The sequence below is a fragment of the Podarcis vaucheri genome, assembly GCF_965113315.1.
Source record: "Podarcis vaucheri genome assembly, chromosome: Z".
Lineage (NCBI taxonomy): Eukaryota > Metazoa > Chordata > Lepidosauria > Squamata > Lacertidae > Podarcis > Podarcis vaucheri.
The window spans coordinates 8,666,169-8,692,724 of NC_138758.1; the positions used below are offsets into that span (position 1 = coordinate 8,666,169).

The 26,556-nt window shown below is 41.7% G+C and overlaps 1 protein-coding gene and 1 long non-coding RNA gene across 7 annotated transcripts in view; one reads left to right on the forward strand and one right to left on the reverse strand.

Annotated features, from left to right (window-relative positions):
* The window catches only part of AFF2 (ALF transcription elongation factor 2), a 401,939-nt gene that overhangs the window by 130,722 nt on the left and 244,661 nt on the right, over positions 1 to 26,556 (forward strand). The gene's annotated exons all lie outside the window — the stretch shown is intronic.
* On the reverse strand, positions 1,971 to 16,510 carry LOC309523512. The gene is made up of 2 exons (XR_014215429.1): positions 16,448 to 16,510; positions 1,971 to 2,198 (listed from the first exon to the last, which is right to left on the reverse strand). It is a non-coding gene; the product is annotated as an uncharacterized lncRNA (long non-coding RNA).

The following is a 26,556-nucleotide window of genomic DNA, read 5'->3' on the forward strand; positions in this document are numbered from 1 at the left end:
AACGTGGTGGAATGCTCTCTCACAAAAGAATAGGGCCCTGTGGGACTTCACATGTTTCCGCAGGACCTGCAAGACAGAGCTGTTCCGCCTGGCCTTTGGTTTGGACTCGGTCTGATCGTTATGTTTCTCTCCCCTTATGGTCTTGATTTATTGTCTATTTTAAAATGAGGCTGCATTTTAAAATTGCATTTTAACCTGTATTTTAAATTGTCCCCCCCCCTCTTTCCCCCCTATTATGTTTTTACTGTGATTTTATTGGTGTTAGCTGCCCTGAGCCCAGTTCTGGCCAGGGTATAAATAAAACATTATTATTATTATTATTATTATTATTATTATTATTATTATTATTATTATTATTATTTTATAGAAGAGATGTGTAACATTTTGAGCAAGGAGGCCAGTCTGGAAGCACTACGTTGCATATAGTTTATATGTGACTTTCCAAGTCTGACTTCTGAAATGAAAGAAACAAACTGAAACCAATTCTGAAAGCTGGCTCTGGATGGTTCTTAATTGGCTTATGCCCATAGGGTCTCCAAGAAATAGCCCCACCAAATGCAGGAGCAGTTTCACACCTTAAAACATGCTCCCATCCTATGTGCTGTTATCAAACCGATTATCCATGTACAGAATCATGCAGTGCCTAAATTTTGCTAAGTGCAATACAGATAATGAACAATGAAGGCATTCCCTGCGGTCGAATAGACAGGCACCAGTTCTTAAGGTTAAATTGTTCTTACAATAAACAACTTATAGCAGAGACAGCTCATGGAGGGGAGAAGAAAAATGGCAGTTGGTATCTCAGTAGAACCCATGGAGTGGCTCCGCTTCTCATCTCTGTTACAATCAATGGTGCAGTTAGAAGAATTTAGATTTAATGGCTGGCCAGGGCAGGGGCTCTTTGCATAGTAATATGTATTACTTCACTTGTTTCAAACTGTGGTAAGAGAGCCCAGTTACATCGGGAGTCCCTACTGCATATTTTTTCTTAAAGTGGTCCTGTCCAAGTGGAATGGCTGCTATCATGTTCCTGGTCAGTCTAAAACTGGGATCCCAGCAGCTACTGTACTTCCACCCACAGACTTTGGCAGCACCCTGTGAGTTTTCTTTCGAGATCTTTAAACACACACACTGCTCAGTTTCAAAATAAGTTTGTTGTACAGTAATGCTGTCCAAGTAACACAAGGCTTAAGCACACACACATACACCCGTCTGGGCAATCAAAACTGGCTGCAAGGCACTTTGGATCCCGATCTTACTTTCCATTACTAAAAAGGAAACACTGCTGTTTGGATAAAGAACAATCTTTAAACAACTTATCCCATAACATTATAAGAGGGAGAAAGCAGCCTTTAGAGTCAATTGCTAACACTTAATAGAATTTGTGGGGAGATTGCTTAAGGGAAAGATATCTAGCTTGTTTTGGTGGATCCCTTTAGGAGATTGATAGGAGCTTTTCAGGGGGTGATTTGAGGTGGGGAGGCAATGCACTGAGTGAGGAAATACTTTGTTTTCCACTCCACCCAGTAGAGAAGCTGTGCTGACTCTAGAAGTGCGAGGAGAGCATAGCTCAGCAGCAGAACATGTGCTTAGCATGCAGAAGGTCCTTGGTTCAAACCAGAGAGTCACCATCTTCCATTCAGAGAGTGACAGGAAGGTTCACAGCCTGAGTGAGAACCCTGAGACTCACTGCTAGTCAGAGTTTAGAGTACTAGATGAGGTGGCCAAATAGCCAGACCTTGTATTAGCCAGCCACTTATCTCCATAACTATTAAGAAGACAGTAAGATGGAATATTAGGTTGTGTACTAGCCATATTGATTGCCCTCCTCCAATTGCTGGAGGCAGTATGCTTGGAATTACAAGCAGGGATATCACCAGTGGTGACAATTAGTAGAAAAATCAGCAGTCATATGTGTTGTTAGTGACATTTTACACTTACATCTACAGTTGCCTGTGTTTTAGCAGGTGAACATTGAAATAGGTATTTTCTTTAATATGCAAATCAGTGCTTTCCTAATTGAAACCAGCTTGACATGCTCTTAATGATATTGGCAAATTTCTGCAAACATTTGTTCCTTTTCATTTGAAGCAGTGGCTGCATGGCGCTTCTTGATTGAGGTCTTTTGAATCCAAATCGAGATGGTAGATGTCTAGCCATAAGCCTTTGGTGCACAAGTATTGTTCCAGCTGGGTTTCCTTGGAGAGAAGAGGAAGGAAATAGGAAGACTATACACAATATTTTTTGGAAGCTGAAGTTGCTGTTAAGATATAGCTTTCTTACATCAGTTTTCTCCGAAGGATTTCCTTCTAAATTAAATCTCATGTTCTATATGCTTTCCTGCTTCCTGCTCCCTCCTGCAGCTATAGCCCATAATTAGAGATGGAATAGTCCAGGGTCAAAGACTTGTTAATATTTCTGCAGCAGGGTGCCTCTCTCCAGCATCCTAGAGCTGCCCAGTCAGTATGAAAGGGGGGAAGAAGCCAGGAGAAGAAGCCTTCTCACCCTTTGTGCAGCTTGGAATTGTTGTTGGCATTCATATCTCTTTTGAGAAACAATGGAGTGTGCCATCAGAGTTGAAGTCAAACCGCTGCATTAGTGGCACTGAAGTGACCTCTCTGGGGCGCAAGCCTATATAGTGCATATAAAGATCCTGGGCTGCCCAGATGACAAGACCCCCTTCTCTGCCTCACTGTTGTGGTCCAAAGGAAAGCAGTGCAATCCATTTGGCACCAGCTTGGCTGTAGGAGTTGCTGGAAGGAAGTGTACAAGGTGCTGTTCAACCATCTTAGGAACTCCACTCCGGATTTGCGTAGGGTTTACTCCTTAGCTTTATCTTCTCCCAAAGATATCCTGCAAGGAAGCAGGTGTTTAGGATCAAAGCTTTCCTTCTCTTAGTTGGGCTATTTTCCCAGGTTGATGAGCCCATCTGCCCCCGACTTCCCTCTACAGCACCTGCAGAAACTGCCTTCTTGGCCATTGCACCTACTATTAGTCTCATCAGCCCAGAGTAAAAGGAAGTGAGCCTGCCACTGAGGACTAGTTCCTAGGGTCACTTTGGAGAAGGTACATGGAAAGGACACCAAGGAAAAACTTTTTCTATAGGCTAGGCATTTAAGAAGACTGAAAACACAAGGTGCTTTGAAGAGAGTGGTGTGCAAGTTTGTTTGTTTTTTTTACATACAATGGAACTTCATGGAAAACACTCCAAAGCATTTGCACAGAAAATAGATAGAGCTGAAGGGTAACACATAGAGATCAGCAATGATCATGGTAATACATCTCTATTATTACTACAAAATTTTATGATTATTGCATAATTATAGTATAGTGTTAGAAGGCTGAGTGGCTGTGAGGGGACATAGTTGTGACTACCATGAGGGAGCCCTGAACTTCTGAATTTGCCACTACAATAATGCCCAGTAGTAGCCAACATGGCACTTGGGAGATGTTGTTGGTTGGACTGCATCCAAAGCCCAGAGAATAGCGTTATCAGGAGTACAACAAAGAATTTAGTTAAAAATCCAGTGTGTTTAAGAGAAATTCCTGTGCTGAGCATCCATTCCCTGCCCCACCCAATAAATGAAGCCATGTGAAAATGGCAAAGCTAAACTGTGTTCCAAAATTAACAGTCACAAGATGAAAATGACATGCATTTGCGATGTTACCCCTGTGCCGTTCTATGACTGTCCTGGATGCCAGCTCTGGGGAGAATGAATGGAGGGCTTAACAAATACTAGAGCTGCTTGCATCTTCATACATAATAAACACGTCTTCTGTAAATAACTCTTTTTATCTGTCAAACATTGTAGGCGCATATGCCATGCTGATTGTCATGGGGGTCGTAAATAAACAATGGATCTGTCTGTGCACGTTGCTTGTTTTTTGTTTTAAAACATCTGCGCAGGGATAAAAATGGTAGCAAGCTCATTTTGATCATGAAATGACACAGGATGGGAAAGGTGGGCTGAACGATACTCCTGCTAGGTAGACCCCTGGCTGCTTGAACAAGCATACCCAGAGAGTATCATCTGGTTGGGAGGTCTCATGTTGAATGCCACAGGGCTCTGTCCTCAGACCTGTGCTGTTCAAAACACACACACACACACACACACACACACGATTTGCATAAAAGTGAAAAGGGGATGCATGACAGATTTGCAAAGAGTACAAAGCTGGGAGGGCTGAGTAGCACCATAAAAGACAATGGGATCTTTTTATAATCTGATTTTCTCAGTTAGAAGGCCCATTCAATCTTAGGCATAGGGAGGGGGACAAGCAGACCCCTCTTGTTATATATTTGGCTTCTTTTCCCTTCCCTATTGGTAACTTGCTTACATAAGACAGCATGCCCTGGTGTACATGTTATAGGAATCCATGCTGTTAATGGGATTCTGCTTAAAGCTGAAAGCTTGTTGTTTAAAAATGTTTCTGTGTTCTTTTGTTTACATATATGCACTGTTTGGAAGATTGTGGGTTGTACTGAACTTTGCATCTCTTTATCAGATTTACAGTGCTTGGTATTTGTGTTTGATGATTGCATAGATCGAGCTATCTTCCAGGGGTGTGTATGTGGAGAAGATCTTGGCAGTTTGAGACATTGGTTAGAAATCAACAAGTTGAAATTCAAGAGAAATGAATGCAATGTCTTGCATTAGGTACCAGAAGAAAGCCAAAGGTGGAAGTATAGGATGGTGGAGATCTGGCTTGGCAGGAGTACCTGTGCAAAGAATCTCAGTGTCTAACAGTGCAATCCAAACTGTAGGAATCCAGCACACATTACACTGGGTGCTGCTGCAGACTGAGGTGACATACGCATGGCAGAAGGGAAATAAGCCATTAAGAGAGAGTTTGATATACACAAGCCTTTTTGCCATTGTATCTCCCACTGGGTTGCTAGTTCATGGGAGTAAGTATTGCTGTGCCCTGCCCTGGCCCTGCCCGCCTTTATTACGCCCCCAGCACTCACCTTTTGGGGGACTTACCCCAGCCTTGACTGATCTGGCTTCAGCTGACCCTTGGCTGAGTCAGGATGAAGAGCTTTAGCCAGCAAAGCCAGAGATCCACCTAAATAGCCCACCTCATCCTCACAGATCTAGGGTTTGATCTGTTCTATTAGCTGATCACAAGGTGAATATGAGCCAACAATGTTGCTATATATTAAAAAAAGCCAACACTCCTAGGAGATTGTATCTTAAGTCATATTTGGAATAGACCCATCAAAATAAGCATACATAAGTTATTCGTGTTAATTGATTTCACCGGGTCTAGTTTGAGTATGACTTAGCTACTAACTATTGGGTGTATTGAACGTGTACTGACAGTAATCTCATTGAAATTAATGAACCTAACATAGCCATCTCCATTAATTTCAACGGGTCTGCTCTGAGTATAACCTAGGGCTTGTCTACACTTCCACATGTGCCTAGAAAGCATGGATTAAAGTGGTTTGCCACTTGACCTATACCTTCTAGGAATGGGTCAATGTGGTTTTGCAATTCCCCAACTCCTTTCCAGTGGAAAACAAACTCAGTAGGATGATGAAGGAGCTTGGAAAAGTCCTATAAGGAGTAGATACAAGTATGGATGTAAGAGGATGTTGTTTTCCATTATGGCCTGTATTTGCTGCATGCAACACTGTTTCTGTTCCACTGCAGTTTGTCTTCCACCCAAAATAACATTGAATGTCTTGCTGTGGTGACATATGGTTATCATTGCATTATTCCCCCCTGTTTGTTTCATGCAAAGGAAACACAATGCTAATAGTGGGAGAGTAATCAGTTATGTGTTGTTTGTGAACTGAAACAACAGCATTAATTACCAATTATATTTGCTGGATTGGATTCCATTCCAGATATGGGACATTTCTGTTTCTATTTCTCTCTTTGTTGGAATTAACTGGCATCCTTAGTTGCAAGAGCTGGATATATTTAGTCTGGAAAAGAGAAGATTACAAGATACGATAGCAGTCTTCAAATATTTGAAGGCCTGTTGCACAGATCATTTCCTGTTGAGATTTAGGCTCTCAGCACCTTTTACCCCAATGTGGAAGTGGGGGACACCTTAGGATGGTCCACCCCCAAAGGCTGATGGATCCAATGCGTTTCCAGATGACCCTGGGGGATTTCCCGGTTCATATGACTGGCATTCCAGTTGAAACTCTGGATGACCTCTGGAACATCTGAATGGCTTGAACTGTTGACCTGATGGCCCCTGAGCTCCCTCATTTCATGAAGCCTGCTTGGCTCTCTGGTATATTCCAGAACGTATGGCAAGGAAACAAACATGCCTCAAACATTAATGGAGCAAAACTGTGGTTGAATGCAATCAAACACTTGTGAGGGCTCATAATCGAGCCTACCTAGTTGCAGTGAAGACAACAAAGAAGGCATACCTTGCTGCCTCCATTCCATCACCATTGGTCCCTCCAGCAGAGCTTTTCTGAGTAGTGCAGACCATTTTACAGTCCGTCCCAAAGGAGGTGGCAGAACTGACTGCCTTTCCCCATATGAACCAACCCACACCCTGTGATCATCATCTGAGGCCCTGCTTTGTGTGTCCCCTCCAAGAAAGGTCAGGAGGGTGGCAACATGAAAGCAGGCTCCTCGTTGGTCAGATCCTGTCCCAATGGAGGCTTGCCGACATATCTTTAGGTGCCAGGCAAAAATGTCCTTCTACGATCATGCCTTTGGCTGATAAAACAATCTGTGGCCCCTTCAATGTGTTTCTGGGAGGGGGTTTTTAGTTTGCATTTGTTGTTTCGTTATGTATTTTGTGTTCTCATTTTGTATTTTTATATTGTGAGCTGTCCTGTGATCTTTGGATGAAGGGCAATATGCAGATTTAATAAGAAAGAAAGAAGATTTCGGACAGATGTCTGTCAGGGATGCTGCTGTTTCATTCTGCATTGCAGATCCTGCTTTGAGCAGGGGTCAAACTATGTGACCTTCAAGTTTCTTCCAGCTGTTTGAATCTTATTATTCTAAGGATCAAGCTACACATTAGGATTCATGCGTAGCAGGTAGCTACGCCTCTTGTTTTTCTCAAATAAATTACAACTGCAGGAAGTGTGATGGTTATCAGCAACATGAGCACACAGGGGCAAGAGGTTTATCCCTTTCCCCTCCAGCCATTAATCCCCCCCACTCAGGAATCACCCCTGCCCAACTACTAGGCGTAGTAAAAAATAAAAATGGTGCTAATAGGATTTTTGTTTCTAAACATTGTAGGTGCACAGGGTGACAATTTCAAGGGGCGGTTGGGAGGTCATGAATGGCAAGAGGAATGTAAGAGAATTTTGATGAAAAACAGAAGCGGAAGCAAAAATTGCCAATGTCGGCTTATAGATGGAATTGTAGAGTCCACCCCCTGCAGTGCAGGAATCTTTTGCCCAATGTGGGGCTCAAACCTATGACCCTGAGATTAAGATTCTCGTGCTCTACCGACTGAGTTAGGCTACAGCTCCCATGTCCAGAACAGAAATCAATCCCGTAAATAAGATTGGCATTTGCTGTTGTTGCTTTCAGTCTGCAAATGATACATAATTGATTATATCCCCCCCCCCCATCCTTTGGAGTGTGTTTCCTTTGCATTTAAATGAATAAGATGGAATAACATAATGATGATGCAACTTACATAATTTACATAATTAATTACATGAGTTATTTCAGTTTTCCATTATGCCACAGCAGACAATAAGACATAACATATATATTTTTTACTAGCAGAAGTCAAACCGCAGTGGAGCAGAAGCAATGCTGCCTGTATTGAATATGGGCCAGAATGAATCATGATGTCTTCTTACATTTCTACCAGAGTAGACTTTCTGTGATCCTGGCAATATTTGGTCTCCCCCTCCCCTTGGCCAGACATGAAACTGCTACATATCATGCCATGCATTAAAAAAGAAATGCTTTGTACCTAGATGATGATGCACTCTTTTATGATTTGTTCCATTTTCCATTTCCAAAGGCTCAGGTGTAACAGCTTCATAGAGTCAGTGTAGTGGATACGCTTGGATCAATGAGACCCATATTAGGGCTTTCCATCCAGCCCTTGGGTCCCTAATGTACCTCACATATTGTTGTAGGGATGAAATGCAGGCAGGGGGTGGGGCAACCCCCCATGAATTTTGTTGGAGGGAAGATAGTCTACAAGTGTGTTAGAGTGGGTTGATGAAATTCATTTGGGGGGACTGTAGCTATTTTCAGGTGGGAAGTGTAGGATAAAACTTGCTTTGATGCAATGGCATCAAACGAATCAGGATGAACGCTCATTAAATAGCTGACATTGTCTATTCTCCCCTCAAACAAATCAGGATGAATGCTCATTTAGCAGGTCATCTGGAAGTGACCTTTGAATTCCATTACTGGGATTCTCCTTCTCTCTCTCTCTTTAACTGAAAGTAGTGGTGTGAGAGATCCAGATTGGGATTGTGACACAGGGGTTACCCATTTAATTCTGCTGGCAATCCCTCCCTACTTAACCCCCACCCCCTGGGCAGAAAAAAAAGCACTCCTGTTAGCATCCTGGGTTGAAATATCAGCAAAGAGTAAGAGTTGCACTTGGAAAATTAGTGCCAGAGAAAAGGGCTGAATCTATTCACCCTGCATAATGAGCCTGATCTGGGTCTATCTCCCATGGCTGGGGCAGTATGCCAGCATACATCCAGTTCTTTCATGCCAGTTTTGTGGGGAAATCATGGGGTAGCAGAAGTATGCATGTGTGGAAAGGATTGGGGAGAATCCCCATTGTCCAATGACAGTCATTGCTGTGGTACACCAGGCCCACTAGTGTGAATGTAGTTTAGCATGACATGGTAGTACATTGGTCGGAAAGCAACAGTTAACTAACACAACAGGTACTACAGTGTGAAAGGAAGATTAGGACATGGGACAGAACTGCTAGCATTATAATCAGGAAAACAAATGCAGTATTTCCCATGTTTGAATATACCCCATGCTATCCCCCAACATGGGTACACCTTATATCATTACAGGCAAAGCCCACTGTGGCATCTAGGAATGCAAGCTTTGATTGCGTAAATTCCAGACAATTCTGTAAACAAGTAAACTACAAGTTACTTGGAAAGCTGTCTATTTGCACCTGAGGTTTTGAGTTGCTGGGTGTCCCCTACTTTTTCTTCTATTTTAAAGTATCTAATCTGGACATCCATTGGCTCTTGAGAAGCAATGTTCATTATAATTTGTCTCATCAGGCTAGGTAATTGCTTTCAACTAGGTAATCACTTTCAACTTCTGTCAGCACTCTTGCTCTTAACAAAACCCACAAGTATCCTGCCTTCCCAATCTTTTCTGCTAAACTATTCACTGATTTGAACATGGCTTCTTTGATGTGACTCCTTTGTATTTCATCCTGATACAGTTAACGTTCTGTATATATAATCCACGATTTTCCTCTCTCGGTGAGGAAAAGTGACACTCTGCCTTCTGTGCCTGTTAAGGGAGGTGTACATTTTTAATTCAGCACATACTTACCAATTGGCTGCCTCTATCAACTGGGTGAGACTTCAGAAACAAATTCAGAGCCTCCCTTCTTACTATCAGAGTCCATTTCAGCAAAACATATCCCACATTGTTGAAAAAAAATTCCGTATTTAAATAATTTTTCACCAAAAGGTGAAAAGTTCTGAATCCTCTGAATCCCCACAAGTGTAGCCAGTGGCCAAGGAAGACAGGAGTTGTAGTTCAGCAACATCTAGAGGACCAAAGATTCCTGACACCTAGCCTAAATGAACCTACCCATGCATCTCAGAAGCACCAGTGCATCAGCAGCTGATCTGCTTATGAATATGATCTGATGTGCAACATGTAGAGATGCAGTTAGGGTCTTCTCGGTGATTGCACCCAAGCTGTAGAACTTTTTACGCTGGAAGGCCAGTTGACTTTCTCCCTAACAGGCAGCAAGTTAAAACACGAATGCGAGCATTTTATTAGTCTGGCTTTATACTGTTTGCTGGCATATGACAACTGCTGTTTAGAGCACATGGGGGGAACTTGCCACCAGCCAATTTCTATCCCCAGGTCATCCATCAACAAGTTCTAATGCCATACCTGGCACTCCATCCTTAGACATGCTTTACATAAATTTGTGTTGGGGTTGTGGGAGGCAGGTGGTCTACTTTTGGCTCCAGGATGCCATTCTTTACTTTTAATGAATATGTTTGGGTTTCCTCCAAAGTTAGTATTACTCAAAGTATATCTATTTAAGTTAATGGCCACAACAAGCTAAGGACTATTAATTTTAATGGGTCTACCTTGGACCTAATGGTCAGGGGTCCCTTTACCCTGAATAAAAGTTAGTTGGGTACAGCTCTTTGACCTGGGGACCCAGAGCTGCCCTGTCAGGCAACCATCCTATGCACTGTTATATCTTCCTAATCATCAGACCCTGAAGACATTATTTGGGATTCTGGGACTTTCTCAACAATGCCATCAGTGGTGAATAACCTTTTCTAAGGGGAAGCTGCAGTCATGGTCCATGTTCTTCATCTGCAGTTAACAAGTTGATTAACTGAAGCAAATAATTGTTTAGTGAGTCCTTATTTAGCATAGATCCGCACTGTAAAAGGACCAACTACCTTTTCAAAAAGAAACAGTATCTCAGTTTTTTCCGTGGTGTTTATGTTGCCAAAAGCTGTTGTGTGTAGCAAAGCCCCCTTTCTCTTTGACATTGTCTGATAAATCACTGATAAATGGCACATTAGCGAGCATAAGAAACATCTACAGAATTGCCCAGCCAGTTTGAAACAGCCCCACTAGAAAGAGGATTCCAATGCAGACACCTCCTGATAATGACATTTCCATAGGTGCTTAAGTTCAAATTAACTGTTCTAAAAACCCAAATTAGAGTCAAAGATGATGCGAGCCAATTTACTCAGCACAACAATCATGGGCAATGAAAAGTGTTCTGCTAGATTGCTGCTTAAATCGTATCACCGTGGCTGCCTCGGTGGGAGAGCAGTACAGAATAATAATCGCTGCCGGCTAAATGTAATTTAATTATTAGGTTTTTGCATTGGTTAGCTCTTGCATTGTTTAAAAGGAAACTCCCCCCACCCCATCTTCTACCAGGTGTGCAATGCATGGCCACTGTTAGAAATCTTTGAGAAACTATGGCAGGAGGAATAATAAGTGGCAGATCTAATTGTAGCACTTAAATGAGATGTGGGCTAATAGTTGAACACTGAAGGTGGCCCAAGGATGGTGATTCTGCTTCCACGCGAATGGATGATGTTGACATTTTGTCCTCCCACGGTTAGCTCTTCGAGACAGACAACAGGACCCAAAGCCAAGCTGGTGTGCCATTGCAGTTGGACATGTATGCATAATATTTCTTGCACAAAGTGTTTCTCTATCATGGATCTTTTCGATTTCTCAAAAACCTTATGGGAGAGGACACAACAGTTCATATTTTGAGAGTGTGGATCCAAACTCATTGCTTCCCTAAACAACATCCAATGTTGGGTGGGATTTACAGTTGAATACAAATTCTCCTTCTGATTTGCTGGTGGCAAAATGATTGTGGAGGTATTGATCTCACTTATTCTTTTCCCATCTATAGATGTACCCCATCCCCAATTAAATTATAGTTTGGAAGCAGACCCTTCCTCTCAAAGCAGAGTAAATTCTCATATAATTTCTCAGAATACTTTTTTTCCTGAGAAATTTCAAACCAGTTCTGGTTTCTCTGGTCTGCTCCAAGTGTACATGTGTGTCAGAGAGGGAGAAATGATAAGGAATGTTACACTTGCGTGTGTACACAGGAAACAGTGGGCTAGAGGACTATCAGTGCTAGCTGTCAACAGAGAAACAACATGGAAGGGGGGGGGGAATAGGTCAGAGCGACTTGCCTGCTCTTTACACTGCCATGGTTGATTGGTTATTCTCATCACCCTTTGTTTAAAATCATTTTGGAATTAATTGGCATTCATTAGCATGAGCCTTTGTAGCAGAGTTGCAGAAACAGTCATTAATGTAGCTAATAAACATAAAAAAGAATGGGGAAAATATCCTATTACCAGGTCCCTACAGGCTGTTAACTAACATTTTGAATACGAATATATAAACATAAATTAAACATTTTTATGAAGTGCTAAGAGTGTGAGGATTTAGCAAAGCATCCTGTGGTAAAGTAATACCTTGAAATGCTTGATATGCGGTAATATCTACACAGATACACACACCCTGCAACAAGGGTTACTAGGCAATGCCCATTAATATGGTACTTCAGATAAGATACATGGGTTTCTTTGGAAATTTTGGAACACCAGTGTGGTCCATCATCCCAAACAAGGGAGGTGAGAAAGTGTAAAGAATGGGTTCTAATCACTGCCAGCAATGAGCTGATGACAATGATAGACTCAGCATAGCAACAACTTAGCATGCTGGCAAAACAACCCCAATTGCTTATTTATTATTGAACTTTAGACTTTTATTGAATTTTCAACTAAAAATGTCTCTGAATGAGTTGCAGAAAAGAGTTGCAGAAAAGAACCATTACTTTTTAATCAGTGCAAACCACACAATTAAAAATCAATATTAAAAAAAAATAATCTAAAGCAGGTGCCCCTAGCTCCCTGGATGTGATGGACTCCAACTATTATCAGCCCCAGCCAGTTTGCAAGCTTCCTAGGGCATCCCTACCTGCCCGTGGACTGTCTCGCCAGAGTGGTGCATGCTCTAGTTATCTCCCGCTTGGAATACTGCAATGCGCTCTACGTGGGGCTACCTTTGAAGGTGACTCGGAAACTACAACTAATCCAGAATGCGGCAGCTAGACTGGTGACTGGGGGCGGCCGCAGAGACCACATAACACCGGTCTTGAAAGACCTACATTGGCTCCCAGTACGTTTCCGAGCACAATTCAAAGTGCTGGTGTTGACCTTTAAAGCCCTAAATGGCCTCGGCCCAGTATACCTGAAGGAGCGTCTCCACCCCCATCGTTCTGCCCGGACGCTGAGGTCCAGCGCCGAGGGCCTTCTGGCGGTTCCCTCATTGCGAGAAGCAAAGCTACAGGGAACCAGGCAGAGGGCCTTTTCGGTAGTGGCGCCCGCCCTGTGGAACGCCCTCCCATCAGATGTCAAGGAAATAAACAACTATCTGGCTTTTAGAAGACATCTGAAGGCAGCCCTGTTCAGGGAAGTTTTTAATGTATGATATTTTAGTGTTTTTTTGGTTTCTATGGAAGCCGCCCAGAGTGGCTGGGGAAACCCAGCCAGATGGGCGGGGTACAAATAATAAATTATTATTATTATTATTATTATTATTATTATTATTATCCATTTGGCCATTATTCACCTAGTAGCTCAGTCGGTAGAGATGAGACTCTTAGTCTCAAGGTCATGGGTTTGAGCCTTGCCTTGGGCAAAAGATGCCTGCCTTAAAGGGGGTTGGACTAGATGACCCTTAGGGTCCTTTCTGACTCAATGATTGTATGACTAGGTGGTCTTTTGGCCTGATCCAGCAGGGCTCTCCTTAGGTGTGTAGCAAATGGTCAGGGATAATGGAACGTGTAGTCTAGTAAAGTCTGTGGAAAGATACTGGTTGGAGAAGATGGAGTTAAAGTGAAGTTTAAAACAACAGAATTAAGGGATCACCTTGCCTCCTATTTGATTTCTTCAGTCTGTGGTACCTCCCACATACAAGGAATTGTTCCTGCACTGCTATAGCACATGGGCTTTGCCACTTCCTGCCTATTGACATTAGGCATTGACATTGACATTAGCCATGCACCCTCACTATATTATTTTAGATACCTGCTGAAAACATTTTTGTTTTAGGAAGTCTGTCCTTGACACATGATTTAATTACTTATGTTTGTTTTAGTGATTTTTTCTTTGTTATTAATTATGTATATTTGTTCAGTTGGTTTATGGATTTCACCTATATTTTAGCTATCATTTTCTTCATATACCAGTGACTTTTTGATCAAGCAGCTTATAAGTTTTCAAATAATGGTAAATAATTTAAGATTATCATTATATTTTAAGATGGCTGTGTGAAGGCTAAATTACTCATCTGGTGAGCTTGAACTTGTCTGTCATGATGAGCGACTCTGGTTCTTTCATGTGTGTGCAGATCATCTGCAAATAAGGTCAAGCCTATCAAAATGTATTATGCAAATTGACTTTGATTCATTGGCCCTGCAACCCACTCAAGGCACAGTCCTCTCCCAGTGCCGCACTGGGCACGTTTGCCACAGTCCTCTGAATGTTGGAAGACCCAGGGCAGATAAAAGAAGTACTTCTTCACCCAGTGCATAGTTAAACTATGGAACTCACTCCCATGGGAAGCAGTGATGATCACCAACTTGGATTAAAAGGACTTGAATTTTTTTGGGAGGACTATGGCTATGTCCCGGGTGCCAGGAGTTGGGAGTCGCAGGTTGGCAGAGAGCTGTTACACTCATGTCTGACTTGCACTCTTCCCATGGGCATCTGGCTGGCCACTGTGAGAAGAGAATGCTGGACTAGACGGGCCATGGACCTGATTTAGCAGGGCTTTTCTTAAGTTCTCTGGTTCAGAACTCCAAAACACATAAAACTCATGTGTGCAAACAGGAGGCCAGCGGTCCAATCATATACATGTCTTTCCCAGAATAAAGTCCCTTTGATTTTAAAGAGCTTTACTCTCGGGAAAGTAGATATAGGATTGCAACCTGAACTGAGGGTATTAATATTAATATTTTCCCCGACACCACAGGACTCCAGATCCTGTTAGACACCAATTCCAATCAGCCCCAGCCAGCATGGCCAGTAATCAGGGATTATGGGAGTTGAATGTCAATACATAACATAATCTCTATACAATAAAAAAAAATCAAAACAGTTATACATATACAGTTATAGTAAGAGGAAGTATACAAGGGTGTGTTTTGTAGAACAGGCATGGTACAACTTTTTAAATAATTGAGAAATAAGGGAAATACGAATACATGGTTGTAGCATCACTAGACATGGCACAATCACGGCTTCCGGTCCCGCCTTCCTTAATGGAGGCAGCCCCTACAACAGCGGGGGTTCGTCAGCAAACAAAAAACAAGGATGACAAAAGGTAAATCATCCTTTCAAATTCCCCCCGGGGATGGGGAGAATGGGTTTCACTCACAGTTTGTCTCGGTACCTGGCTCCCACTCCGGCATGGAATGTGGGAGGCACTGAGTGCAAAAGCACTTCGCCTGGCAAAAACCCTCCTATTCTGCCATTAAGAAACAAATGTTCTCCATTTTATTGGATCTTTAATTGGCTTTAAAGTACCAGCGTGTGATGGGAGAGGGTTGCAACAACATATTGCAGAAGATACTAACTACATAGATCAAAAGTTCGACCTGAGATAAGATTGTCTTCAGTATGAGAGTTGGTTGGGGAGAGGGAAGCCCAGGGTTTGTTTGTTCTAAGCTTCTTTTATATATTTATGATTCGGCAACCCTTTCCAGAATATAAGATAAAAATATATTTACAAGTGAGGAAGGGACATTGGAGTAATATTGATATTAACAAGCAAAAATGGAAACTTCATGTGATCTGAAATGAAAAAAGGAGGGGGAGGGGGAGCTCAAGTATGACTATGTTGGAAAGACAGAGTAATTCTCCTCACCTCCATTTAAAAACAACAGACAAGGAAATAGAGACTGAGATTTGTGTGTGCTACTGATGGAATATAATCTAAGATAAACTTTAATTGGGCCATAAATCTCTTGCTGGAATGAAAAGAATTTTGGGGATGTGATAAGAACCTGCAGAGATTCTAGGAAGTAGAAAGCAGTATTAAATCTTCTGTGCATTCAAATACTGCCACCTTTTCCTAGGCTGAGGGAAAGATGGCTAAGACCTGTAACATGTTCTACTAGTGAGACTGAATGGTTTCTAGCAGACTGTTACCTGTTCTGAAACATCAAAGCAAGGGATGGAAAGATAAGATCTCTGAGAAACTTAGAGATTCAGTTCCGCTCCAAGCCACAAAGGTAGAAAACAACAGCTTGGAAGTGAAAGAGGCAACATCATATATGGACAGAATATATGGATATAACAGTTATCACATGCAGGACAGAATAAAGATAATAGTTTGAGTTCCTCACTTGAAGCTTTATAAATTTATATATTGTAACATTATGAATGGAAATCATTAATTATGTAACTGTTGACTAAGGGATTATTATAACTGAAATGTAGCTGACATTAATTAAGATTATGGAATGCAGTGGTATAAAATTGGAATTGCATCCAAACCACCATGCGGGGAGCCACTAACTAAAATGAATTAATTGGACGTTGATTGGCATTTTGATAATTGTATAATTTTTGAAGTATACCCTTCCACTCTGAAAAATGAATAAGCAAAACAGCCCTAGCTCAGTTGGTAGAGCACGGACTTGATGACCCTCATAGTTCCATCCAACCCTACAAATTCTATGATTCTATGATCACCTTTATATCCTGCTCTTCTTCTTGAGAGTTCTGATGACATTCATGAAGCCCTCCATATTTTATCAGCACAACAACATTGTAGCCTGGGAGATAGTGATTGGTCCAGTGTTATCCAATGAGTAAGCAGGAATAATGGGAGTTGTAATCTAATGACATCTGGAGAGTATTATTACACTGACAACGCCTGCCCCACACTGTCCCAGAAATCAAGTAGCCATTACATATCTGAAAGTCTCAGTGCATAATATACCATGTCTATTTGTAACAGACCACTTATCCATTTTTACAGGCCAATCAACAGAATAAAAACATTAGAACTGAAACAGGAATCAAACCTGGGTGAAAGGGCTCCATTATTATTATTATTATTATTATTATTATTATTATTATTATTATTATTTAACTTGTACAATTAAAATCCAGTATAAGAGGGAGGAGGAATAGTAAAATGCACTGTAGCCTTGATTCTTACTTATGGAGTGGCAGAAATAAAGCATTTCAGGCATCCCTAAACAATGAAAAGTGGTCCAGTGCTGGGCCTTTTATCCCTTTTAATTTATTTCTGATGCTACGCGTGCAGTTCCTGACTATCTTTTGTGAGTCGTAATAAAATAGCCGTGGTGCAATTCTGCATGTATGTCAAGCAGTGCGTGACCTGATATGCAAATTTAATACCAAGGTGCCAAAACGGAATTCATAATGTTTCACATCTACTGAGCTGTTTAAAGCAGTTTTGAAATCAATGAATATGTAATATGAAGGTGATAAGACCTAAATAAAAACCCTATTTATCTACTATGAAAAAGTATTTATACACAGAATGTTTAGCACAGGCAGAAAAATGGACAGAGTTTCCAATTATGCGGTTTGCATAAACAAATGCTAAATCATGTGCTTGGAATAAATAGCTGCTCAGCGACTTCCTTTGCATTATATACATTCAGATGCTGGAAATTTTTACCAGTGTATCGCCTTGTTTATATGTATATAAACCAAACCACTCAAACGAAAGAGCCTTTGAAGGCAAAAGCTCTTTGAGGTCACTCATTTATTTTTAATTTGGAGTATATGGGGTGCTTCATTACAGGTTTGTGTTACAGGTTTCCAGGTTATTAAAGATCAGTGAAATAAGACACACTTTTATGAAGTCTTGCAGTTCATGATAAAATGAGAGGCATAAATTCAACTGACAGCAACAAATAAATAACAAGTGTTCCGATGCATTGCATCTGTTTACCATAACATTTTTAAAAGAAAACTTTTTTTTTATTTTAAGATGAACAAGAAGAGTACTTCGTTTTCTGATATCTTAGACTGACTCAATTAATTGGAACTCTCTGGTGGTGTTCATACTGCTATTTCTCTCTTTATATTCCTGGAGTTGGAAGTTCTGTCCTTCTGCAGCAGCAGCAAAACTGCTGTCACTTCCTCTCAGGCTTTATGTCCTTCCTGTTTCTTCTCCAAGTTAGTCCAAATATCAGTTAGCATGTGATAGAATTAACTTCTGGCCTCCATCTCGACCACATGAGAAAACTATACTTACAATGGCTTTGTTTCCCATGAGTAATAAACCTTAAGTTTTCTTTATCCTTTCAACCAGCCATCTTATCAGACTATCTCTTTCTGTAGTATATTGACCAAACACCAACCGTTCGTAATGACTTGCTTAATTTCCTACAATGAGTTTGTTATGACAGATAGGAAATGGGATCTATGTATGGCTATGGTGGGCATTCTTTGACCTTCCAGCTGCTTCCAGCTGCTGCTGGGCTACAACTCTCAGCAACCACAAACATTAACCATTCTGACTGGGATCCATGAGAGTTGTAGTTCAACAACATCTGGAGGGTCCCGGTTTGGGAAGGCTGGTACACCTGCCTGGTTGCCTGTAGGACAAGAATGACACCTTACAGATGGCTACCAACCCTGGCTATGCTGGCTGGGCGTACGAATTTGGATGCCAACAAAATCTGGAGCGCCACAGTTTTCCTGAGGTATACTGTGGGCCATTCAGTTTATAGTCATTTCACTGAATTGACTCTACAGATGTCATCTTTTAAATGTGACTTTTCATGCAACCTCCCAAAGAACTCTCAAACCATAGTGGCAAAATCCTGCAAACAGATCAGTGCTACTCAAAGAGGATGGATGCCAGGCTCATTGTCATAAATGTGCCTGCTTCCATACACTGAACCAATGCAAATATGAGGCTTGAGTGTATGTGATGTGTATGTCTCCACCTCCATCATTCAGCCCAGACACTGAGATCCAGCTCTGAGGGCCTTCTGGTGGTCCCCTCACTGGAAGAAGTGAGTTTACAGGGAACCAGGCAAAGAGCCTTCTCGGTAGTGGCTCTTGCCCTATGGAACACCCTCCCACCAGATGTCAAGGAGATAAGCAACTATCTGACTTTCAGCAGGCATCTGGAGGCAGCCTTGTATAGGGAAGTTTTTAATGTTTGATGACTTACTATGTTTTAATTTGTTGGAAGCTGCCCAGAGTGGTTGGGGTAACCCAGTCAGGTAGGTTATGTAGATTAAACATATATACAAGACTGCCACCTTGCTTGCTCCATTCCCTAGCCCTGCCTACCCCTTTGCCTGTCCCTCACACCTGACCAACACCCACCCTTTTACACCCCAAGTCCCTCCCCTCTCATCCCACGCCTCACTCCCTTTTAAGAGGAGTTTTAAGCATTTGAATGAAGCTGTTTCTGAACTGTTTTTCTGTTTTAAAAATACTCATTGCTCTCTTGCTAGACATCATTATTGTCATTACAAATCCTTGATTTGAAAACTGTCCCTTTTAAAATAATTACTTGATTAGTTGAACAGCAATTAATAATGATACAAGAGAGCAAGGGAGCTATTCTCAGTTACAACGTCCAGCAGACTGAAATTGTTTGGAAGCATCAGCAATGTCTGGCATACAGCAGACTGAGATCCATCACAACAGAAGCCTGGATCTCTGTCCTGAGAGTAGAAATAATTACATCCTGATTGACCTTTGCACTTGCTGTGAAAGTTAAGAAACACTTAAAAGGGAGGGGGGAACCACAGGCATTTGCAGACAAATTCCAGTTGAGCCAAAGGGCAGCATTGAGTCAGTTCTGGCACATTGTGAACAATGGGGTTGGGCAATGAGCTGTTGACCCTGCTATCTTGAACCCTGTTGAGGTTTCAAAGCTTGGATGGAATGACATCCCAGCAACCTCCCTTCCCAGAGATTTGGGATAATGGTTATCAGGAAGCTGATAACCGCCAACAGCATTCTTTATTGTGAGTAGCTACTACTATTGTGTTTCTGCCCCTGTTACTTCAACATCTGCTGGATGTATTCTACCAGGTATTCTTTCTGGCAACTATACTGGAAGAAGCTAGATGGAAATAGCAGCTATGTTTGCAGTAGAATAACTTGAATATTTTGCCATTGTTGTGTAAACAGACCCGAGGCTGGCAAATTAGCATTTAATATTCTCGGCAAAAGGGGTGCAGCTTCTCAGTGGAACTGCTCTCTTTCTCATTCATTCCTCCTTTTGAAGTCTGTCCAAAGCAACTTAAAGGAGTGTTTGACTGGTGTATTGAAGGTATAACTATTGTTGGGGTCTGCAGCAGCGGTTCCCAAACTTTTTGTCCCCCCCATGGACCACTTGAAAATTGCTTGTGGTCTTCAGGAACTATTTAACAGATTTTCCACCTGATGTAGCAATTGTAATGATCTGTGCTAGACGCTGTGTGATTTTAAATTGTATTATTATGGCTTCTTTTATTTCTTATATGGTATTTTACTGTATTACAATTTACTTCCCATAGAATTCAAATGGTAATGCAATAAAATACAATATCGGAAATAGAAAGCAATAAAGATGCAGTTAAAAACCAATATGAATATTTAATGTGGACATGCTGCGGCCCATCTGAACAAAGCTTGTGGGCCACTGGTGGCCCACAGACTACAGTTTGGGAAACCCCCAATTTAAAGTAAAAAAAGGTTGTAGGACCAGTGCTAGCTCCAAGTTTTGGAGTGCCTTCTGGTGAGCTTCCTTTATGGGCCTCCCTCTCTCAGTGAGTCAGTAGCATCTACTGCTGTTGCTGCTGCTCCTCACCACTTCTGTTTTCTGGACTAGTGTGAGAGGCAGATGAAAAAGTGGGTTGCAATGCTGGAGAGCAAGGGCAGGTCCAAAGGGGCTCCTGTCCAGTGCCCCTCCCCACTGCTGGGTATTGAGCTAGTGGCGAACGCCCAACCATGTTGACTCTTGGGACTGGCCATTTTTTTTTGGGGGGGGAGGAATTGTCCACTTGTCACTGCCATCATGACAACCTTGCTCATACCAGGCTCCCTCTAGCACAAGAACACCATAAGAAGCCAGTCTACCTAGTCCAGTTGGATGAGAACAAATCTGCCTTTCCAACTACAGCCAGGCTGATGCTTTCAGGAAATCTGCAGGCAGAACAAAATAGCATCAACCCTCCACTGTATTTTGACCCTAAAATTTGGTATTCTGAAGTAGAATCATAGAACTGTAGAATTGGAAGGAATCCAATCTAGTCCAACCCCCTGCAATTCATGAATCTCATACATGAATTCATACATGACAGATGGCCATCCAACCTCTGCTTAAAAACCTTCATCGAAGGAGAGTACCCCACCTCTTATGGGAGTCAGTTTCACTCTTCCATTCTTCCTAATGTTTAGTCGGAATCTCCTTTCTTGTAATTTGCATCTGTTGTTTCTAGTACTACCCTCCAGACCAGGGAGAAAACAAGCTTGCTTTATCCTCCGTGTGACAGCCCTTTGGATATTGGAAGATGGCTATTGCATCTGCTCTTTTCCATGCTTAACATACCCAACTCCCTCAACCATTCCACATAAGGCTTAGTTTCCAAACCCTTGATGATCTTGGTCACCCTCCTCTGTACCTGTTCCAGCTTATCAATATCCTTCTTAAACTGTGGTGCCCAGAACTGGCCACAGTTCTCCAGGTAAGGTCTGACCATAATTCCTCTGAACATGGAGAGTTCTCCTTGGCTGCCATAACTAATAGGCATTTATAGCGGGCTAACAGTTATATTCCCAGACCTCCATGATTCTGTCTACTAAAGCCATCCAAATTCTGTAAATGAATTACCAAATCTTTGAAGAAGGGCCTTTCTTGCTTACTTGCTGTTTCTGAACCTACTGCCAGTAAAGATAGGATCAGGGTTTTGCTTCTTACAGACTATGAGTGGAGAATGTATGCTTCTCCAGATGATGTTGGATTACATATCCCATCATACCCAGTTATTGTCCATGCTGGCTTTGGGTTGGTGGGAGTAGGAGTCCCACCATACTGATGGGCCACAGATTTCACGATCCCTGCTTTATGCAGAACTTTGCCATTCCCCGAAAATAGCATTTTGTCTTGAACTGAGCAATTCATTTGATTAATTGATTGGTATTGGTCAGCCTGGGGAATAGAAGAAGCCAAGTAAAATACAAACAATGTAAAAATGAAATCAATTTTACAAGAAAAGGGGGAAAAATACACTCAGAGTATTACAAAAAGCCATGCTATAAATATAGTGATAGACTGAAGATAAGAATATATCTGCTAAATGAATATCTGTTACTATACTGTGCCTAGCAGCTGGGCTGGCTGCAGGGAATGTAGCTCGGTACTAGGTGCTGCCCAGGGGAAGGGTCCAGTGATTTGTGATGTGCTGTGCCACCCATAAGGCAGCAGCCCTGGGATGGAAGAAAAGTAAGTGTCTGGGAGATCAGAGGTGAGAGGAAAGGCGGTGTGGAAAGAGTTTCAGGAAGGCACAGAGGTGGAAGAAATGGTCCCAAAGAGAGTTGGGCTGTCAGGATCTCCGCCATCCCCTCGCCAACTTGTCTCTGAGGACAAGCAGGGGCTTAAAGCAACAGGAGCAGTGGGAGCTGCCACACAGGAGTTGTCACTGGTTGCTTCACACACCATGTCAGATGAGGGTGTTTACGTGAGCTGAAAGGGGAGTAGTTGCACTGTTGCCCCAATTGTATGGGTTGGAGCACAAATCTGAAAAAATAGATACCTGGTTAGCTAATAAGCAGGAGTGGTTGCATATATCTCTTGCACCTTAGGAACTGACGTAATCGAGTGCTTTGTCAATAAAGAAATAAACTTGTAATTGCTTGCTTTCAATGGGGCAGGGTGTGCTTGAGACACACTGTTTCACTTAGTTCAGTCAACCCCAGTAAGCCCCCACCTGCCTGGTTTTTGTTTGTTTGTTTTTTTACTTTAAATCCAGTCCAGCAGGTGGCAATGGACATCCCAGGCACCAGCAGATTTGAGTAGCTTCCTATTTGGGGCTTTCACTTTTCCTGGGCAAACAGTCTTCCTGGCTTTGGAGTGTTTTGAGCTTGCTCCCTGGCTCAAAACTCCTGGCTTTGCTCCTCTTGGTTCTGGCATCCTTCCACAGTTCCTAGTTCTTGGGCTCATACCAGCAGCTGCCTGCTTCACAGCCCTGACGCACAGATGAACACTGTAATGCTGAGATGGTGACAGAATGTACCCAGTGGTGCATCTGTATGTAGGTTGGTTCAACAGGAAGACTGGCTAAAAAAATTGATATCACCTCCTAGAACCTGAATTCAGTCTGCAGTCCTGAGCCCAGTTGCCTGGGAGTAAGGATGGGTGAATCTGTCAATTTCAGTTTCTCTTAATTTATCATTTTTCCAGGCTTAAGTTCACATCTCTTGTCACATTTCTGCATTAGGCTGCAATTTGTTTCTGTATTTTAAAAAAAGTCAGCATTTTAGTGCTCACTGAGGGCAGTTTGCACTGTTTTTGTATTGAATTTTGCTCGACATGCACATTTTTACAAGCAACCCACTGTATTCATTTTTGTATCTTATTTTCACAAGCATGTGAAGACAAACATTTCTGTGCAAAATGCACCATTCTTTGGGCTGGCAAATGGCATAACAGAATTCAGGGACATCTAGATTTTGAAGGATAACTGCCTTTCGGTTCACATGCTGTTTCAGAAAATTAGACTTTGGAAGTTTCACATAAAAATGCAAGCCAAACCAAAATTCTCACCCATCCCTACCTGGAAGTAAGCACCACTGAATTCAGTGGGACTTGCTTCTGGGTAGACTTGTATATGAGGCTCTTGAGGTGTCGATTTCTTCAGCAGCTGATATGCCTTTGTTTGTAATTGTGTATGTTCCCCTGTTATTTAATCTGTGTTCCACTGTGAAATCCCCCATGACTGACCCATGAAATTTGACATTTGGATCCTCTCACTTTGCATAGGGCTGCTGCTGGATGAGAGTGCTCATAATTGCATCTCCTGGTAACCCCCCCTTTAGAACCGACAGGGCTGATTCTCTCTGAACCAGTAAAAGGTAGAGTCTAAAATAGTCTTCAGCTGTTCTGCCATTTCTATTCATGGGCTTCACTTTCTTTTAAGTGTTGGGGTCACCATGAATTGATTTGCTTTTACTGGAAAAGTACTTATCATAATGGATTAATGTGACACCCATGTGGTTATCACATGTTCCTGTTTAATACATGTCATCCTATAATGCTCTTTCAATTCCAATTTAATTTAGTACCAGTTAATGGACAACATATAAAAATTATTGCAGACTTCCCCAGTGAATTCCCCTCCCTAAAAAACACAAGGCACACTTCAGGAATATTAGGAGAATAATCCTTGGTCCTATCCCACTAAAAATACAATGTAAGAGAGGGAGGCTCAGGATTGTGAATCAGTGCAATGTGGTGTCTAGTAGCTTCTGTTTCATTTGACATGGTCAACATTCTATTTATTCCATGTGTCAATAGCCCAAAGCCTATGGTAATATCTCCCAGATATCCAAAAGGTTTTTTGTATGTGCCGGAATAAGAGAAGTAGGGGTGATGTCTGCATCACATTTATGTGGACGTTTGTGGAAAGAAATCTGATAGCCCAGTGAAGATATAACTCTTCCCCCATGGGCTTGAATGCTTCTCCCACTTCAATCCTCTTCTCAACTTTATTGGATATTTTCCATCTCTTTTGTTTTCTGAATTAACCACTCTGTACTGTTTCATTTGCACCAGTGCCATAGTTAGCTGTCTTTAGCACCAACCCACAGTTTCTCTACCCATTACAAAGTATGGCTGTAAACTGTAGTTTGGAGCTATCCATGGTTACTCAAATTTTCAGTGGACCATAAATGAAAGGGGAGAATTCCCATGTGCAAGGAGGAGGGGATGGGGATAATTGAGCCTATGATCCCACAGGATGCTTCTTGACTCTTTAATGTGGTTAAGAATTAAAACAGCGGATCCATCTTTGAAAGTGGCAGGGTGTTACAGTCCCTAAATTTTGGCTCATTGTTTGGGAGAGGGGTGAACTGGTTGTGACTTTCTCCTGGTACATCAGTGCGTTGCACATTCAACTTTTAACCATAGTTAAGCTTAACTATGATTTTAAGGGGTTGTGCAAAAGAGGTCAGAAAATACCAGGGATTTTAAATCATTATGTCAAGACAGATAATAAGACAAACATACTGTGTGTGCAAATGAAACCTCATGTATGTCCTTTGCAATTTGCTGACGCTGATTCCCATTTCGAAATCTTCCAGTATCTGTAGAGTTTTCAACACCCTAAAAGTTCACATGGACCAGATATGAACATCTCACTGCTCTACCTTCTTACTTATCTTAACTCTGAGATGTCTCACTTAGATTTCATATAAAATGAGGCTCTCAATATATTTTTCAACAGACAAATTTTCTTCTCGTTGTATTTTTAAAAAGAATACTACACTAATTGAGTTATAGCAACCTGACCTTTGGAAAATGCAAACTGCCTGTCACATTTTGGGTAGGACATTTCCGGATGTTGAAATCCAGTGAGATTTCCCATCAAAGCTGATCAGTAACCATGAAACCCAACTCTTCCAAATTGAGGTGATAGTTCCACGGTGGATCCTTCCACTGACTCTAATGGGTTTTGGAAAAGCACTCCAACCATCAAAAGTGTTCAGGCACATGCTAAAGTTTAAGCTCATGGTTGGGTTCTCAATAAAGTGCATGTTTTACTGCCAAACTAGCAGTCCCATCTCTTCAAAAATAAAACCTTCCTCCTCTTTAAAGCAAAAGCTATCACTCAAATTTGTATGTTCATCCACCCAAATATATGCAGACCTATTCATGATGGGGAAGGCTTGTGGACCAGTAGCAAACTACATACTTAGTGCATGGGAAGCTGCTTATATTGAGTTGGGCCATTGCTCCATCTGGATCAGTAATACCTTCACTGAAGGGCAGCAGCTCTACAGGGTTTCTGACATGATTTCCATGACCTCCGTCATACAGTAGGTGCTCACAAACTCCAGCATTCTTTCTCAGTCTTAGCTGGAGATGCCTTTGGCGATTGAACCTGGGACTTTCTGCATGCAAAGCAGATTCTCTACCGCAGAGCATGTGGCCCTCTAGATGTCGTGAGGAAGAGCCTTGTGTATAGCTTACCCTTTGGTTTACCTCTTTCTGCAAAGGGAACTAGACTTTGTGTTGGCCCTCTCTTAGTTTTGTTTACCATTTCTACATTGTATAGACTGGGATTTACTGGATTTGAGTGCCTTGTTTTAGACCATAGCTGCTCATGTGATAAGAGAAAGAAAGAGGAGAACTGTAGTGCTCCAAAATTTTATGAGGGTCTTTACAGAAGCTGGTGTGCAGTGCTTAGCTAGTATTGTTATTTGTAGTTTATTTTGTACTGAATATATTTTGTTGATGATGGTGGTGATATTTTTTTACTCATACCCTGCCCATCTGGCTGGGTTTCCCCAGCCACTGTGGGCGGTTTCCAACACAGATAATAAAACATAATAAAATGTGTGACATTAATAATAGTATGATCCAACACAAAAAGTCACCTATCTATATACAAAAGAAAGGAAAGGAAAGAGGGGAGAATTGTTGTCACCTCCTTGGATTAATACCATCTTTAGTGAGACTATGGACAAGGGGAGGTGTATAATAATAATAATAATAATAATAATAATAATAATAATAATAATAAAAAAATACCATCTGACAGGGTTGCCCTGCCACTCTGGGTGGCTTCCAACACATATAAAAACATAATAAAACA